Source organism: Cornus florida, unplaced genomic scaffold (genome assembly GCF_030987335.1).
Source record: "Cornus florida cultivar Cherokee Brave unplaced genomic scaffold, ASM3098733v1 CherokeeBrave_3.0.0_Hap2_Chr08, whole genome shotgun sequence".
Taxonomy (NCBI): Eukaryota; Viridiplantae; Streptophyta; class Magnoliopsida; order Cornales; family Cornaceae; genus Cornus; species Cornus florida.
Window position 1 is genome coordinate 69506955 of NW_026775578.1, and position 9762 is coordinate 69516716.

The 9762-nt window shown below is 31.2% G+C and overlaps 1 long non-coding RNA gene across 1 annotated transcript; it reads right to left on the reverse strand.

The window, feature by feature from the left end:
- Positions 1-1453: 1453 nt before the first annotated feature.
- Positions 1454-5518, reverse strand: LOC132271966 (uncharacterized). The gene is made up of 4 exons (XR_009469910.1): positions 4997-5518; positions 4702-4757; positions 1988-4601; positions 1454-1731 (listed from the first exon to the last, which is right to left on the reverse strand). It is a non-coding gene; the product is annotated as an uncharacterized LOC132271966 (long non-coding RNA).
- Positions 5519-9762: the final 4244 nt, after the last annotated feature.

A 9762-nucleotide genomic window follows, 5' to 3' on the forward strand; every position in this document is an offset into this window, starting at 1 on the left:
AGTAAAATAAATAAATAAATTTATGTTAGATGAATATTATTTATACTTAATTATTTATTTTAGTAAGAAAATAGTGAAATATGGAATAGAATAAAATAGTGTGTGTATATATATATATATATATATATATATTCACTTGTCCTCGATTCAAATATGGTTTTCTCTTTATGTTAGCTTTATTATTTATTATTTATTTCTCCATATTATTATTATTTTAAAATTGATAAAAATAAACTTTTTGATAAATCGAATTTTTTATGTCACGTGTTTATGGGCCAAAAAAGTAGAAGATAAAGAAGATTTATACAAAGTTGTTTGTTTAAATTCTTATATTGCTTTTACCTCTAAAAATACTTCTTGAATATAAAAACTAACACATATTCTTAGAAGTACAAAACCAGAAAAAAAAAAGGTGAGCTTTGGAGTGTTTGTAATGTTAGAGTTTTGGCTCTAGTTTGAACACACACATAATACCATGATACCACGAACATGAATAGGCTTCGAGCTATGAAACGAATCGAAGTTTCAAATCGTTGATAAAAAATCTCTAACATTAATCCAATTTTCACCCAACACTCTTATCAACAAATAATTATGTATATATATAACAACTCTTAATTATTATCAATTCTGAAAAAAAATATATTTTACTAATTTCAGACCTTTCAAAAAAGTTGAAAAAAAAAAAAAAAGTAATAAAAATAATTTAATAATGAAAGGAAAAAATAAATTAAATTTGGATGCACACATAAAAATATATATAATTTAAATCAGTAATACATGATTGTAAAAAAGCAATTTACATAAGAATAAAACTCGTATTTTCAATGATGTTTAGAGAAGGAGAATGAAGAGACACAATATAATAGAAAAGTAATATATAAAGTGCACAACTTTTGTGAAAAGTTAATTTTTGTGTGTTTTAAGAAGGAAAAATTTTAAAAAAATTACATATTGGAGAATCCTATTTTTCTCAAAACTTTCAATTTCCTTGACACTAACCAAACAATTTAAGACTCTTCTTTTCTACAAAACATTTATAGTACAATCATTAGTGCATCCAGGGTTTTCTCCTTTGGAGTCCAAATGTAGATGTAAAAATAAAAAAATATAAATAAATCTCTAATCATTAATGTCTTGTGACTAATTATTGATTATTCTAATCGTTTTCTACTCAAAAATGTTTATTAAAAAAATTAAATCATAAAATATATAAAATCATCCAAGCTAACTACATGTTTAAATTCAAAAAACTACTCTCTATTTTAGATACTACCTGTATACATCTACATGTATCATGTGTAATAATGAGGAACAACATTACTAGCTCCATTTTGGAGTGCAAGGTAAGAAAGTAGTCCTTGCCTATTAGAATGTGAACAGGTTAGAAAATAGAGAATAATCCAGGAAATTGCAAGTAACTACTTATAATATAACAAATCTACAACTCATATATTCAAATAGCAGCACAAAGAAAAGAGCAGGTATGCAACTTTTCAGATGTCTTCATTAATAAGTACAAATGACACATTCATACAATTTACAATTAAGCAAAGAGACATTGGAATTTCCCTGACCTTAAAACTTTCTACACCTAGGAAATTTTCCATTAACTACAATAAAAAACATAGTAAACAAAAATCATACGACCGATTTGTTATAACTTTTCAGTCCGATAAAAAGTAGTCCTCCTCCTCGGGGTTGCTCCTCAAATACTATTGAACATAATTGCTATAAACAAAAATAAAATAATTACCGAATTAATAACACAAACAGTGGGAGAAAATTAAAAAATCAACTCCCTACCAATTCTGCATAGGGACTTGCCCCAATCTATAACTTGACCACCTAAGCAATTCATAAACATTTGGAAAATTTTTACTCAATATCACCTCAATCTCTGTAATGCTACAAAATGAATAGAAAGGAAAAAAAAAAAAAAAAAAGTGGTTATGTTTAAACATAATACAGACACATGATCACATACCTTGGTGCAATAGTTAATTTTCTTCCATGGGTCATTAGAATGACCATACACATTCTTAAAGAACCTTGAAATGGTGAGACCGCCTTGCAGCTCACCAGAAATTGTTTTCATCCCATCGACTGTACTATACTTATTTTCCTTCAAATTACGCTTAAAAATTCTCCAAAGTTTAACCCGGTTCCTTATTCTTTCAAACCAACAAAGTTGACCAAAATTTCCTTCAACCTCGGCACCATTGAACCTCCCAATAGAAAGCAACTCTGCAAGTTTCTCCATGAACTGCACTTTTTCAACTTCAGCCCAGAAAAATGATGCATCTAGGACGAACTTTGGATTTAAGGTCTATCATGTAAAAGAAAAAAGAAAAAAGAAAAAAGTTATATTCATATATATGCAAAATAAGTGTTTCCGGCCAATGTATCTCATGAATACCAACAGATTTTGATTCACACACTCCAAGAAGTCGATGTCTTTCGTAATATCATGAGTACCAAAAGGAAAAACGATGAATCTATTCATCAAATTTTTTAGAAAGTGAACTGGATAGAAAATAGACAATAATCCAGGAAATTGCAATGGTTGAAGTAAGCTTATTAGTAGAGCTGCAAATGGATCAAAAGGGCAAGCTGTTACTTTCAGTAGTTAGTTTAAGTAATTAATTTTGTTTCCATCACCGTCCAAAAAAAAAAACTGGCACTGCCAAGCTTTCCTAATCATCTTCTTTCACTGTATAAAGAATAGAAAGAAATCAAATCCAACCATTACATTTTTTCCCTCACAATAAAAGCAACCACTTAAAATATAACAAATAGCATGTAACGACCCACTCTACCACATGGTGATATTGTCTGCTTTGAACTATCAATTGAACCTTTCCTCTACCCAGGTCCGACTGGATCAGGCTCTGATACCATTTGTAAGAATCCATTCCACCACATGGTATGATATTGTCCTCTTTGAGCCTAAACTCGCACGATTTTGCTCCTGAGCTCCACCCCAAAAAGCCTCATACCAATTGGAGATGACACAGTTATATATAAGCATTTCACTTTTTCTCTACCCAGACGATGTGGGACTGTGCACCTATAACTCGCCAGTGTGGTAGCCTGACAGTATCTCTCGCACCCGTCCACGAAACACCCGTCCTCAAAATTATCACATAACACCACAAAGAATATGAATGTGTTATCTGTATTTATTAATAAAGATTAACAAATCTTAAATGTTAATCTTTATTAATAAATAAAGATGGCACATACGTACAAAGGTGACATTGAAATTTTCCTTACTTCAAACTTTCTCGAAAATTTTCCATTAATTACAATAGAAAACATGGTAATATCAACACCACCATTACAAACATGCCATCTTTAAAATTCAAGTGTTCTTTGATACGATCAGAAGGCGAGGATGCCCCTCGAAATCCTCGAATAAATGAGTAAAGCAATTAGTAAAAAGTACCCCTCCGTCCCGAAATAATTATTCATATTTCAAATTTATAATATCCCAAAAATATATTCTATTTAAAAATTGAATGTACTACTTCTTATAACATTCGCAAACTATCCCGTTGTTAAGAAACTTCCACGTCACCGCCTTTTATTTTTGGCCTCCCTTTCTCCTGTCAATGAACCGCCACTAACCACCACCATCCTCACTCGGTCACCCCAAACCACCGCCACAATCTCCACCCCGACAACCACCACAATCAAAACACACAAAAAAATCAATAATCAAAATAAAAAAACCACCGCAATAAATCAACACCACCATTACAAACATGGATTCTTTTCCACGATCTAACAATTTTAAAGTAGAAGTAGATTTTTTTTTCTTCCTCTTAGCAGCAAAAGAAGACATACACGTGTATATATATATATAAAAGAGATGAAAGATGGACAAAGGTTAGACAGAGAAAAAAGGCAAAAGAAGAGAGAAGGGTTGAGGGTTAAGCAAAAACAGAAAGTTGGGTTAAGGGTTAACGGAGACAGAGTTGGGTTAAGGGTTAACAGATCAGTTTCCTTAGTGCTCCGGAATTCTAAGAATAAGACATCGTGTGCTAAACATGGAGAGCGCGAGTGCTATTGCCTGAACGCTCTTGTAATAGCATTACTTTTTTTTTTTTTTTTGTAAAGAGTAATAAAAGCAGACATTTTAAATAATGTCGAAATAATTTCTAATTTGTTGAAGGGACTAGACACAAAAGGAGGACAATTTCATAGTTGAGACTCATTTTTAACTGTGATACAGAAAAGATTTCAGGCAATTCAGGGGCAAACTATGATTTGTCAAAAAAAAATGATTTGATTAAGCTTATCAAATTGTATGTGTTTTCATATTTTATTAAAAAAAAATGAAAAACAAATTGAATAATAAATGTTCAAGTATGTATGGGAAAGACAATTAGGAAAAAGTAGTAAGATCTAGCTTCAAAAATAAATAAATTAAAATAAATTTTTGAAGAATAAGTTGAAGAGATGCCGGCGTAGCAGTGATGGTAGGAACTCGGCACTTGCATTTCACGTGCCAGTGTTCGAACCTCCCAAGCCTCCTATGTCTTGGACTCATTCAGTGTGTGACTATGGAGCCGTGCTATATTGCTCCCAATTTAACCCTACAGAATGGGGTCCATAAGTGGCTTGTTTCAGGAGTTCTGGATCATAAAAAAAATAAAAATAAATAGATAAGAAGAAAAGTTGAAGGGATGTCTATACCAACTTCCTTTCCTAGTCCACTCATTTCACTGAGGTTTCTTCTTCAACACCACCACCTATATATAATAGCAGATTAGAGATGGAAACATTTAAATATATTTATACTGAAATTGTATACATTGTTTAACTTAAAATCTTCAACATAATAAATTAGTATTTTGAGCAGCTAAAATATTAGGAGCCAGAGCCTGCTTATGATGACTCAAAGAAAAAAGAAAAAAATGACAAAAAGGGTGTGTGTATATATATATATATATATAATAGAAAAATTAGTGTATTAAACATTAAAAGTTACCTGAGGAATGAGGAGGCATAACCCTAAGGCTAAAACCAATTAATTTGCTCAAAATCGAACAAATATGAGCCTAACTAACTCTTTATATGGAAGCTAGGAAGAGATGAAAATGGTGAGCGAAGGATGTATTATAAGTGTTTGGCAGACGAGAAAGAAAGGATGAGAGAAAGAAAGAGATGTTTGGACATGGATTTAGACAACAGATAGATAAATTCGTGTAAAGGAGGGGTGAGAGATGATGAGTGGTGGGTGGGCTTATATAGAGAGGTTCATAGATTTGCAGTAAGAGAGAGAAAAGAGTACGGTGGAGGGAATGTAATGTACATAATCAATTCTGTATGCCTGTAAAAAAATATATATATATACAAACAAACAAAAGAAATACAAAAAAAAATAAAAAGGTAAAAAGTAATGAACCGATCTTTTTGGTTTTGAAAGTTTTGAAGTGGTCAAAGGTCCCTCTAACAGCTTTATATAAAGCTGGAAAACTGGAAAGCTGGTTGATACTAATGAAACACTTGACTTGACAACTCAACTTTAGCCGTATTTTAAAAAAAAAGTAATAAAGCTGTTACTAAACAGCCCAAGGACAGATAGATTATTGTTTGGAATGTGATTGCTTTCTCCATAGTATTCTGTAATTTTGTCTGAGTCTTATCACTTTAAATTTGTTGACTATCAATATGCAGCTTTGACTATGATTACGTCAGTTGCTTCATGAAAAAGATGAGTTACGGTTGGAATTGGGATTGGGCTGATAATTTTGGGGTTGATTGGTGTTGGCGATGGCTTGATTTGCATGATTTTGGGTTTGATTTGCATCGGCAATGGCTTGAATTGTGTTGGTGGTGGCTTGATTTGTATGATTTTGGGCTTGATTTGTGTTACCCGCGTCAACACAAATAGCATAGGTCTTGCAACAGTGTAAATCAGAAGCCTCACAGAGTTTTGATGTCATATTTTCAAAGACTTTGAATAGAGGTGAAATATAATATTATTGTATGTTGAGTAATTTTTATCAAGAACAAGTTGGATCCAATTGGATTTTTCGATTTAATTTTCAAGTTGGATCCATTAGTAAGGTAAATGTGTGTGCAAGAACATTTGTGAGTTTGAGATATTTAAAATATTTCAAAATATTATATTTTAAAAAAAATGCATTACGGGTCCGCAAACGAAACCGATTGCGATTGGCAAATTTTATACACATTTTTAAAACATTACTCACTAGCTTAGCGAAATCAGATGCATTATTGCAGATCAAATTGGTAACTTGAATCTTTATCGAATTTAGTTTCTTTTTTCAGCTAGATTTTTGCAAGACATACTATGTATGAAATTAAATTGTTTTCTGAGTATAATTAGGTTTTTAAAAATCTATATAAACATATTTACTCATCTAAGTGTTTTTTTACGGCTTTTGCATACAATTTTCAGCATATTTTGCGAGCCAACTTTATGAAATTTTTTTGAGTGTTTATTTTTCTTTGAGAGCATACACACTACACACACGAGTAATTTAGGGTGTTGTTCTCATTCTAATCGAAGTTCGAATTGTTGAAGATTCATCAATATCGATCAGAGAAATTAAATTTTTATCCTTCTATATTGAAATCAGTTCGAAGGACGATCACACTTTGAAGGAGTCAAAGCATTCTCGAAGTGTTGTTTGATTTATCAACAATTTTCTACAAGGCTAAGGGAGTAGGTCTGAGATCAAAAACTGTTGGATGGGGGAGTCCCAAAGCCGAAGACGGTTAGCAATTTGTTGTTGGTAAAGCGAGAGGACGTGGACAGAGTCGAAATCTATTAGTCGTTGTTTTTACATAGTGAATCGTTTCGTTTGAGATAACATGAAAATTTGTATTTTTCTAATTGATTTTTGTCGTTAAAATTCACTCACTCTTAAATGTTTCTTCTAGAAATAAATATGTGAAATGGAAAATTTGACTTCAAATATAAAAACTCCATCAGGCATGTTTTCTTTTTTAAAATGCATCTTTAACAATGTTTAAAAAAATAATAAATAAAATTAAAAATTGTTACAAAATTTCATTCACACATTTTTTTTTTTTACCTAACTTATTATTAGATAATAATAATTGACCTACATCTTTTTCTCACCTAAAGCAAAAATAGGTTAATATAAATCTTTCAATAATTCACCTACGTCTTTAGTTCGCCAGCACGAGAGAGCTGTTTATTTTAAAGCAACATTTTCTATATGATTATATAAATCTTTCAATAATGTGTTCCTTTGAATGATATTGGTGGGCTTTAATTAGACATTTGTATCTTTTCCTAATTAAAGCAATACAAATGTATTATAAAGATAAGAAATATAAAATAATAATAGTAATGAATTTCACTAAAGCCTGGCAAAGTCATTGATTGATTACTCTTCATATAGTGAATGGCTCTACTAAACTTAAGTGTAGGTATAGGGTCCAGAAATAGCATAGGTATAGGTATACGGTCCAGAAATATTGTACGAGTAGTATTTGCTGGAGGATAATTCACTTCCCTTTAACTCGCTCATTGGTCGAATATTCTTGAAAGTTAAATTTTTCCTTAATAACATATAAGGAAAGTATTATCATATCAACAAAAGATTATAATTACAAGCCTCCACAAATAATACAATATTTTATATAGTTTATTCAACTCTAAAACTACGTTCATAGAAGGAAGAGATTTTACTATTATAAATTAAGGAAGAGAATATACAATCACATATCAAAACCCCACTCACTTATTTATTATCTCTTTTGAGGCTACATATATACACTTGGAAATTACATATACTCAAGGGCAGAACCAGGATTGCAAAATAAAGGGGGCTAAAAATAATTAAATCCACGATTACTTACTGTATTATCCATACTCTAAATACAGAATTTTCATACATTAGTTATTCAATTAAACCCAATAACCTACAACCTTCTAAAACATTTACACTTCCAAACTATAACGTATTTTTATAATCAAGAATTCACTGAAATCTACTTCATACAAATATTAAAGCAAACACCACAAAAATGCAAGATATATATGTTCCATATTAATAAATTCACATTAGAAAGTAAGACATATGTGCTCTATCCCCGACCAGTTATTAATCCACTAACAATAATAATTCATGATATCCATCCACCTATGCCTTAGTGCCTTACACACGAAAAGTTTAGGTTTTCTTCCATAGACTAACAATATGTTTGATTTACGTACTGAGCCGGGCCCTGTTGTGTTTTATTACGGTTTATTTTGTGATTGGGCCTATCCATGGTTCGTAGGCTTGCTCATATTTTAAGGTTTGGCCTTTGTAAATTTTATAACTCTTTTAATTTATAGAAATACTATGGATTGGGTAGGGCTAATAGGAAGAGGAAGAGTAGTACATGGGCTTATAGGAACAATATTACTATCTCCGTCCCAAAAATAAAATCATGTTTCGGGAATCGTGTCAGATCAATTTGTGAGAGTCACGGTTTCCTAAAAGTGACACTTTTTATGGAATGGAGGGAGTACTAATTTTTTTTTTTTCAATTGGACCTGGGCTTTAGCCCAGGTTAGCCCATTAATAGTTCCTCCCTTGCATATACTCTCACTTCTTCTCACAACACTCACCCTTAAACTCCTTACATCTTTTCTCTCTCTTTTATCTCTCTACCTCTCGTACTCATCTCTATTTATAGATTCTTCAAATTTTAATTTTTTGTTGGACAAGTATTTCCCAACTTGCCTACAAGGAGTTACCATATTAATTTCAACTCTAAAATAAAAACTTAATGAGACATAATTTCCTTCACAAATTTCAACATTCCAAAACGAAAAAGGAAGTTAATTCCGTCACACAATTTTGAACCACATAATAAATTTGGAATTTGATTGGCAAGTGTATTAAAGTTGAAAATGGGTCTTGTAATAGTGTTAGCCACAAACCTTACAGGTTGTTGTTGCAGGACTTTGAATTGCCCACATATGTGAAATAAAATATTATATATTGACAAATTTAGATTTCAAAATAAGTTTGATCGAGTTGTATTTTTTATATAATTTTCAATACTCAAGATCGAATGCGAGATTGAAGATATGAATCATGTCTACACTTTGATTTGATGAGAACAACACATTAGTAAGATAAGTGTGTGTACAAGGACATTTGTGAGCTTAAGAGCATATGCATTTAAAAGATTTTTAAAATATTATATTTTAGAAAAATGCATTATGTCTCTGCGGAACTGGTTGCGTGCAAACGGAACCAGTTATGATTGGAAAATTTTATACACGTTTTTAAAACATTACTCACTGGCATAACAGAACCAGTTGCGCTCTTGTAGATCAAATTGGTAACTTGAATCCTTGTCCAATTGGGTTTCTCGTTTTGGCTAGATTTTTGTAAGACATGCATGAAATTAACTTGTTTTTTAAAGTGCAATTAGGTTTTCAAAAATTTATATAAACATGTTTTCTCACAATGGTTTTTTTACGACTTTTGCATACAATTTTTAACATATTTTGAGAGCTAACTTTGTGGGAACTTTTTTAGTGTTTATTTTTCATTGAAAGCTTACACACTACATATACAAAGTGATTTAGGTTGGTGTTCTCATTTTAATCGAAGCTCGAACTATTGAAGATTCATTAATACCGATTAGAGAAAACAGATTTTTATCCTTTTATATCGAAATCAGATTTGAAGGACGATCGCACTTTCAAATAATCAAATTTCCCGGTGTGTTGTTTGATTACCAACAATACTTCTA